The 7,811-nt window shown below is 41.7% G+C and overlaps 1 pseudogene; it reads left to right on the top strand.

Annotated features, from left to right (window-relative positions):
- Nucleotides 1-2,244: 2,244 nt before the first annotated feature.
- On the top strand, nt 2,245-3,128 carry LOC126237353 (RWD domain-containing protein 2A-like; annotated as a pseudogene).
- Nucleotides 3,129-7,811: the final 4,683 nt, after the last annotated feature.

The following is a 7,811-nucleotide window of genomic DNA, read 5'->3' as shown; positions in this document are numbered from 1 at the left end:
CGTGCTAATCACAACATAGCAGGTTATATTTCATTGGTGGTCAGTTTAGACAGCAATTTTCCAAATTGCAGCTGGATCGAACAGTCATGAGTGAATTTGCTTGTTCTCTCTGTTATTGTTTAGTTATTCGTGGACATCAGTGTGGTCCATGCTGGTTTCTATAGTGGAAGTGCTCATGTTGTTTACGTAATTTAGATGTATTTTTTTTAATCCCGTTTCCTAATGGTGACCGTGACATTCTACCAATAACTGTGACACAGAGGCAGGTTTCTCCACCTGTTACGAGCCTGTTTTGAATACTATTATGCAATGCCAGTCAAAATAAAATGAATTAATGCATATAGTCTTAGAGTGGTTGAATTTTATACAGAGTATCGATCGCCATGAAATCTCGGATATCATCATTTCATTACAAGGTATGACGTGATTGTTATGTGAGAACCAGCCAATCCGCTCTTAAAGAAACTTTCATAACATAGCCTCAGTAAACGGTTTGAGGTACAGATTACTCTTCCATTAACCACAATTCAGCAACGAAAGAGGAAGTGGTTGTTGTTCGCACAAATATCTGATTAATGTCGTTGAAGACAATGGTTTCCACTGTAATGAACTTGTACCGGTTTCAGTTTGACATGCTACATCCTAAGCACAAACTTACAGCATTACATATCTTTCTGTGGCGTAGGAGATGGATGAGGGCACAACAAGTCCATTCTTTGTATTTCGTTGTTTGATACTTCTGAATCACTGATGAGCAATGTGTTTGAATTCGAAATGATTTCCCGTATTCAGTTTCACATATTCATAACGTGCCTTCTCGGTGGACATTCACAGAACACGCAAATAATCACATTGCCCCTCGTTGAACACTACTGTATGAAGGAATGTACAGGGGTTATTCATAGGCGGTGTATGAGAGAAGTAATGAGACTGATTTTTATGTAGCAAAGTTTTAATTTTTTTTCATACAACAATATTTTCCGCTTCAAATACATTCTGCAGCTATACATCGGCGGAGTCATTGTTCCCAGGATTCACCTGGCAGGGCCTTCAACTATCGGTCACATTCTTTTGAATATTCTCCAAAATCCCAAAATAACCTCCTTTTAAGACATTTTTCAGTTTCTGGAAAGGAAAAACTGTAATTGCGATTCAGATCAGGTGAATAGTAGGGGATGGGCTACGGATCAACAGGAGTGCTTTTTGAGACCAAAAATGCCAAGCTGGAAGTGGCTGTCTGATATGCAGCATCGACTTGTCTGCAAGTCTGGTCTCACTCGATTCACCCTTTTCCTAAGCCTTTGGTTGGTTGGTTGAAACGCGGGAGGGGACCAAACAGCGAGATGATGGATCCCGTCGAATTAGGGAAGTATGGGGAAGAATGCCGGCCATACTCTCTCGAAGGAACGACCCTGGCATTCGCCTGAAGCGATTTAGGGAACTCACTGAAAACCTAAATCAGGATGGCCGGTCGCCGGCTTGAACCGTCGTTCTCCCGAATGCGAGTCTAGTGCGCTAACCACTACCCCATCTCACTCGGTCCTAGGCCTTTCAGGGGCATCTTTGTAAAGCACTTGGCTGACAGTTTATCCCGGAGGAAGAAATTCTGCCGCGCGGGATTAGCCAAACGGTCTTAGGCGCTGAGTGTGTGTGTGTGTGTGTGTGTGTGTGTGTTTGTGTGTCTATGTGTGTGCGTGCGCAATTTATCATTTCGTTTTGTGTGTGGGGTGGGGGGGGTGGGGGGGGGGTGGGGGGGGGGGTGCCAGCTTGAAAGCTGTCTCGTGAATTGATAAATAAATAAATGAAACGTTAATGGGATAAAAGCCTTATAGGCTAGTATTTTGGAAGATATAGATGTCTGTGCTTGAGTGCATTTCCTCTCCCAGAATTGCAGGGTAAATGGTCGATAACAATTATGATCCACAAAGTAACTGCTTTGCTATCGGAAAGGGTGGGCGTCAACAGAATATCTTTCAGAGCAGGTGTAAATATTGTTATTCACTTTGGCAGGAGTTGTGGGTGGGTTGAAGTTCGACAGGCGTATGTTGTCGCGCGGCTGATAAATGTAGTGGCAGTGTATACCTTGTGTTGTCAGTTACTGGAGTTAAGCTATCGTATTTTATTTGTTTAGTACTTCCCAGGTAATTAAGAGACCGTAAATGGATATATGCTCTCCACGTGGCCCTATCGTTAACCTCCGATTTGTTTACAAGTTGCGGCTTGCGAAATTTATTCGGTGTAACTATGTCTTGTGATTACGATGACAACGAGTTCTTGGACTTTAAAGAATTGGAAGAACAGATAACTCAGATAGTAGACAATGGAAACCTCGAGGAAATGATTCGCATACAACTGTCGGAGTTTTAAATGTTGCAGTCCATGTTTTCAAATCCAGGAGAATTTTGGGTGGATGACCCAAGCGTTATAGCCGATATAAATGAGTTTGTGGACGGAAGATGTTCTATCATTCTACCTCGTTTAGGTTTTAGTATAAATTTATTTATAGATATGGCCAAGTTCGAAATCTGTGTGAACCTTCCACACGATTATCCAGCTACTGAGCCAGATATTTTTGTGAGAAGTGACAAACTCAGCAGAAACCAGCAAGAAAGTTTAAATATTGACCTTAGCAAATTTATTGCTGGTCTTGATCGAGGTGAAATCTGTATGTGCTCAGCAATTTCTTGGCTTAAAGAAAATTCTACCATTATTACGTTGCAATTAAAGCAGAACCGCAAGTGAAAATATGCGAAGATGAAGATTTGTTTACCCGGTACTGGATATAGTCTCATCACATTTACAGCAAAATAAAAAGGAGAGAAGTACTGGATCTCGCTCATGCATTTAACATAACAGGATTTTGCCTTCCTGGATAACCTGGAATTATTTGCTCTGAAGGTTCCTCCATGGATTGTGGTGAATGGTGGCAGAAGGTGAAGAGCATGAACTGGAAAAAGGTCATGCGTAAGAAGAAGGAAACTTTCAAGTTAAATCGAGGAGAAATGAATGAACTTCTGAAATTTCCCAGCTTTTGTGAGATTTCATTTGAATCTGCTCTGTGGCACAGTAGATCTTATGAACTGAACCCCAAGAGGAGCGAAGACATACTGAAATTCAAGACATTTTAAAGCCTGTTTAGGATAATTTTTTGTAGACACGTTTCTGATATAAAATACTTACGAATAAAAAAAAAAAACGCTCTGCAGTCATTGACTGTGCGGCTGGTCCCGGCGGAGGTTCGAGTCCTCCCTCGGGCATGGATGTGTGTGTTTGTTCTTAGGATAATTTAGGTTAAGTAGTGTGTAAGCTTGGGACTGATGACCTTAGCAGTTGAGGCCCATAAGATTTCACAGACATTTGAACATTTTTGAAGAAATTCTCTATGCACAATACAACTACAGTCAAAAATGCAAATTAACATTGTTTTGATCTTTGATTTTCGTATTGAAGATTTTTCGTTAGAGGAGATGTCTCAGTGTGCCACTCCACACTTCGTCGCTTTGTCTCAGCATAGTACTCACAACTCCACACGATTCATCAACTGTGATCACTCGACTGAATCATTCGTGGTCATTGGCCATCCTCTCAAGAAGATCAACGCACACGTCTCTTCGACTGCCTTTCTGCACAGTTGTGTTTTTTATCTTCACCATTTTGGAGCAGACCTTTCGCATTTGCAAAACTTCGGTAAAAATTTGATGTACTGTGAAAGTGTTTAAGTGTAACAGGTCATTCTTCTCCTTATTGTTAAATGTTGGTCTGATTTCACAAGATCACACATACGTTTAACGTTTACGCCCGTCTCCCCGAGCAGGATTCATATTAAAGAGGTTCTTGGTCTTCAACAAATGATTTGTGCCAATGAAAAGCTCGTGCTCTTGATAAGGAATGTTACTCATAGGCCTGTTTCAACTTTTTCAAGGTCACACTCACGGATTCCCCAAGTTTAAGACAAAACTTGATGTAACATTGCTTTTAATCCCGCTGTTCCATTTTCGTAACACACGACAGAAACATAACTTCACTGATCACGCTCTCAAAAATCACCTGATGGTTGTTCGGAGCTGAAACTGGAACTGAGCGTCTGATAAGGATGAGCACACCGGTCTAAACAAGTAGAACAACACAACATTGGCAGATCGTTCGCAGGGTTGTCAGTCTCATTACTTTTCTCATATACCTCTTAAGAACCTCTGGGGTTTCAGAAGACGACTGCGCGAGAACTACGAGTCTTACAGACAACAGACACACGCATCAATGGATGAAGCATCTCTCCAAGTTTCGATTCATAATCTGCGCCGTCGCGTGGTTTCAGGGTGCACCGCTAAGAAGAGATGGATTTAATGGAACCATGCGTTTTGTTCTTAATTTGTGTTAATCGAGACAGTTCAGCGATAATTTCGTACCAAATGTCACGTAAAAAGTCCATCAAATAAAAGATTTCAGGGTGGCAGGCTACAACAAATTCCGTGAGACTGGTTTTAAAGAAAACAGGGTGGTCGGGAATGTTAGCAGAAATGGAGCGCTTGTGGAGATCACTCGTCAGGAGCACAGAGACGTACAGCGGAGAACTGCAGATACCGCAGTCAAATGTCTGGCTCACTCTGTGCAAAAGTAAGCGTGTAAAACCATAAGGTCTGCAATAGTTGTTACATGCACCATTCAAGGGGGGACAGTGAGCTTCATTCTGACTTTTGCAATGCTTTTGTGCCAAATTCTCTCTAAATATTATGTACTAGTTTCCTTTGCCGAGAAATCTGTGGCTGGTTTCGTGTAGTTTCACATAGCGTAGCAGTGGCTTACGCCACAGTTACAGCTGAGAAGACTTCGTTTTAAACGAGATGAACCTTCACCACAATTTCTTTAAGATGTTCGTGATTAGCTCAGCACCAAATGTCTCAGCGTTGGATTGGACGTGTTTTGCGTCATGATTTTCTGCCCCCATTGCTTCTAACTCCTTGTGACTTTGTCTTGTGGTTACATGTTGAGTATGCCAACGGCCTTGCCATAGTGGTAAGACCAGCTTCCAGCAGACCACCGAAGTTAAGCGCTGCGGGCTTGGCTAATAGTTGGATGGGTCAACCTCCGAATCTGTCAAGCTCTGTTGGCAAGCGGAGTGCTCTAACCCCTTGTGAGGTCAATTGAGGAACTACTTGGTTCAGAAGTAGCCGCAGCGGTCGCGAAAACTGACCACGGCCGGGTGAGCGGTGTGCCGACCACATTCCCCTATCTACATCCAGTGACACCAAAGGTCTGAGGATGACACGGCGGTCGGTCGGTACCGTTGGGTCTTCAAAGCCTGTTAGGGCGGTGTCTGTTGTATATGGCAAATATCGTGTATTCCTGCCTTCACTACAAATTAATACGGAAAATTTTTAAGGAAGGATAATGCTGTAGCTCATAAGATACAGTGCCTGTGGCAAGAGTCTTACTATCGTATTGACGTTTCCTGCGTCACACACGCTACTTATATTGAGCACCTGTAATGCGAGTTAAAAGTTTGGAGAGATAATCTATTCATTGATGTGTGTTTTGTACGTCGTTTGGTTTTTACACAGACTTCTTTTGTAAACCGATTACTATCGATATTCGCTTCAAATTCAAGTGATAGTACGAATTTAGGGAATCAATAGATGAAAATAACACAAAATCAAAACTGTTCCACGGTATTATAGAACTGTACGAGATGTTGCTAGCTTACGGTTGTTAGGTCACGTGAGACTCTAGACATTATACAGTATTTTAATAGTGTTATTGCATAATGGAAAAAGACTATTAAAGCAGCACTAATGTAACGATCAGACTGTGAACATGCAGCTAGATGGCCTTTTATTTAGTCGTCAGAGTGCGGGATGCATTCCCACCCGGTCCGTCAGATTTCGAGTTTCATATACTTCCCCACATCATTTTGCCGGAAAGCGAAGCTGTCTTTTCAAAGACATACCCCTGGAGGAGTATACTGGAGGCGTATATATAATCCAAACTTCTCCAATTGAAATAAATCTCTAAGTATCAAATAACTTTTAATTTGACGGGACATGGAACCTGTCTCTCTGTTCGTGCTGTCCCTTCTCTTAACTATTCTGGATGTTTAAGAAGTGTTACTCAACCAGTGAAGTACAAAACACACTGACTACAGTACGCATAATATTTAAATAAAAAAGCGCCAAAGGAGGAACACATCCAAATTGTAAAGAAAACACTTTCTTAGTGATGTGTAAAATTTAACGGCAGTAGCATGATACAGTTATACTTATGGACTATGAAGCCAATAACACCATTTCTCTTCAGAGACTTGGTAAGCATGATACATGTAACAAATATTACACTAAAAAAGTGAATTTACGTTCTTTGGAATTAATAAAGAAATATTAGCAGTTATATCTCACTACAGAAAAAATGAACTGCATATTAAATGCAGATAGGTGAAAGAGCAAATCTAGACACCATTTTTATGTAAGACGGTTACGATTCCAAAAGGCAAATGCCGGTTGATTACCTTTAGCTGTACTGTGACAACTCCCCTATGAATCTGAGAAGAGCGGAGCACTTACCCTGAAAACAAAAGAAAAAGTTTATGTTAGTATAGAGTGAAATAAATAACTAGAAATGAATCACACTGGGTACGTAATTGGAGGAAATATGGAGGAGAACAGCATTAAAATTAGTCTATACGCGTCCGATTTTACAGCATAATAGTGAAACCTCATCGTGTGTGCTTCCCATACGCGGTGATTGCAATACGGCTTTGAATTTCTTTCTGTTTCTCGAGCTGCTAAGTCGGAGACTTCACTTATTTTTTTGTGAGTTTCTTTTATTCTCTAGCGTTGGACGCGGGGAGTGGGAAGACCTGGTAGCGTATACTGCAGGGAGAGATGGATGCGTTGGAGAAGAAACTCCACCTCCGTTTACTGTAAGTACTCAGTGCAGGCCACTGAAACCTGTAATTTGAGCTTCATTGAGCTACTGATAGCCTGCTTCCTTTACCGAACTCGGTAGAATGTAACCCCCACCATGGACCTCAACTGGGTCGTCACTCATTTTCGAAAACAACACTTTGGAAACAGCGCAACAAAACACAGACAGCGACTGCACAGCTCAGCAACAAATCTGACGACAAAGCAGTCAACACTGGCTAATGATACGCTGCACGGATGGCAACAAACATATGCAAATCTTAACGGCACTAAGTTTTTCCGACTGCTCCTAGGAACATGGATACTGCATACCAAGTTATAGTTACCAAATAGCAGTATCTTAAGACACCATTCTGGGCATGAAACCGGCTATACTGTGAAATCCTTTGTTTGTAATAATAGAAGACAACAATAGAAAACTTTCACCCAGAAAGAAATGCTGACACGAAACACAACAGCTCGTTGAAAGTTAAGCTGTTCATAATCAAATTGCTTAGGTACGGTACTACGCCGTAGTCAAACAAAACTCTACTGTCTGATGTGTCTCAGGCGATATCGAACCCTCCTCCTTGGATGTAAAATTCCAATTTACTCGACGCTGGTGTGACGACTTTTGCATACCCATTATACCGCGTTGTTTGATATGATGGTTTGTTGGGTCATGCAAGACGCGCAGTCTGAATGGATTTTCCAGACTGCACGTTAGCTGCTGTGGAATATCCGCTGCTGTTTGGAGTGTTAGGCACACTATTTCCTTCCACTGAAAGACACAGCCAGTACTGAAGCGCCTTGCTTGTGATAATGATGAGGAAACCTCGGTCAAAGATCTATTAAATCTCTCACTTGTTAGTATTACTCTTGAGGTTTTCTCGCAGGTTCAAAATGGCTCTGAGC

Source organism: Schistocerca nitens, chromosome 1, assembly GCF_023898315.1.
Source record: "Schistocerca nitens isolate TAMUIC-IGC-003100 chromosome 1, iqSchNite1.1, whole genome shotgun sequence".
Taxonomy (NCBI): Eukaryota; Metazoa; Arthropoda; class Insecta; order Orthoptera; family Acrididae; genus Schistocerca; species Schistocerca nitens.
The sequence above is the reverse complement of the archived record's forward strand: the minus strand, read 5'-3'. Positions and strand labels throughout refer to the sequence as shown.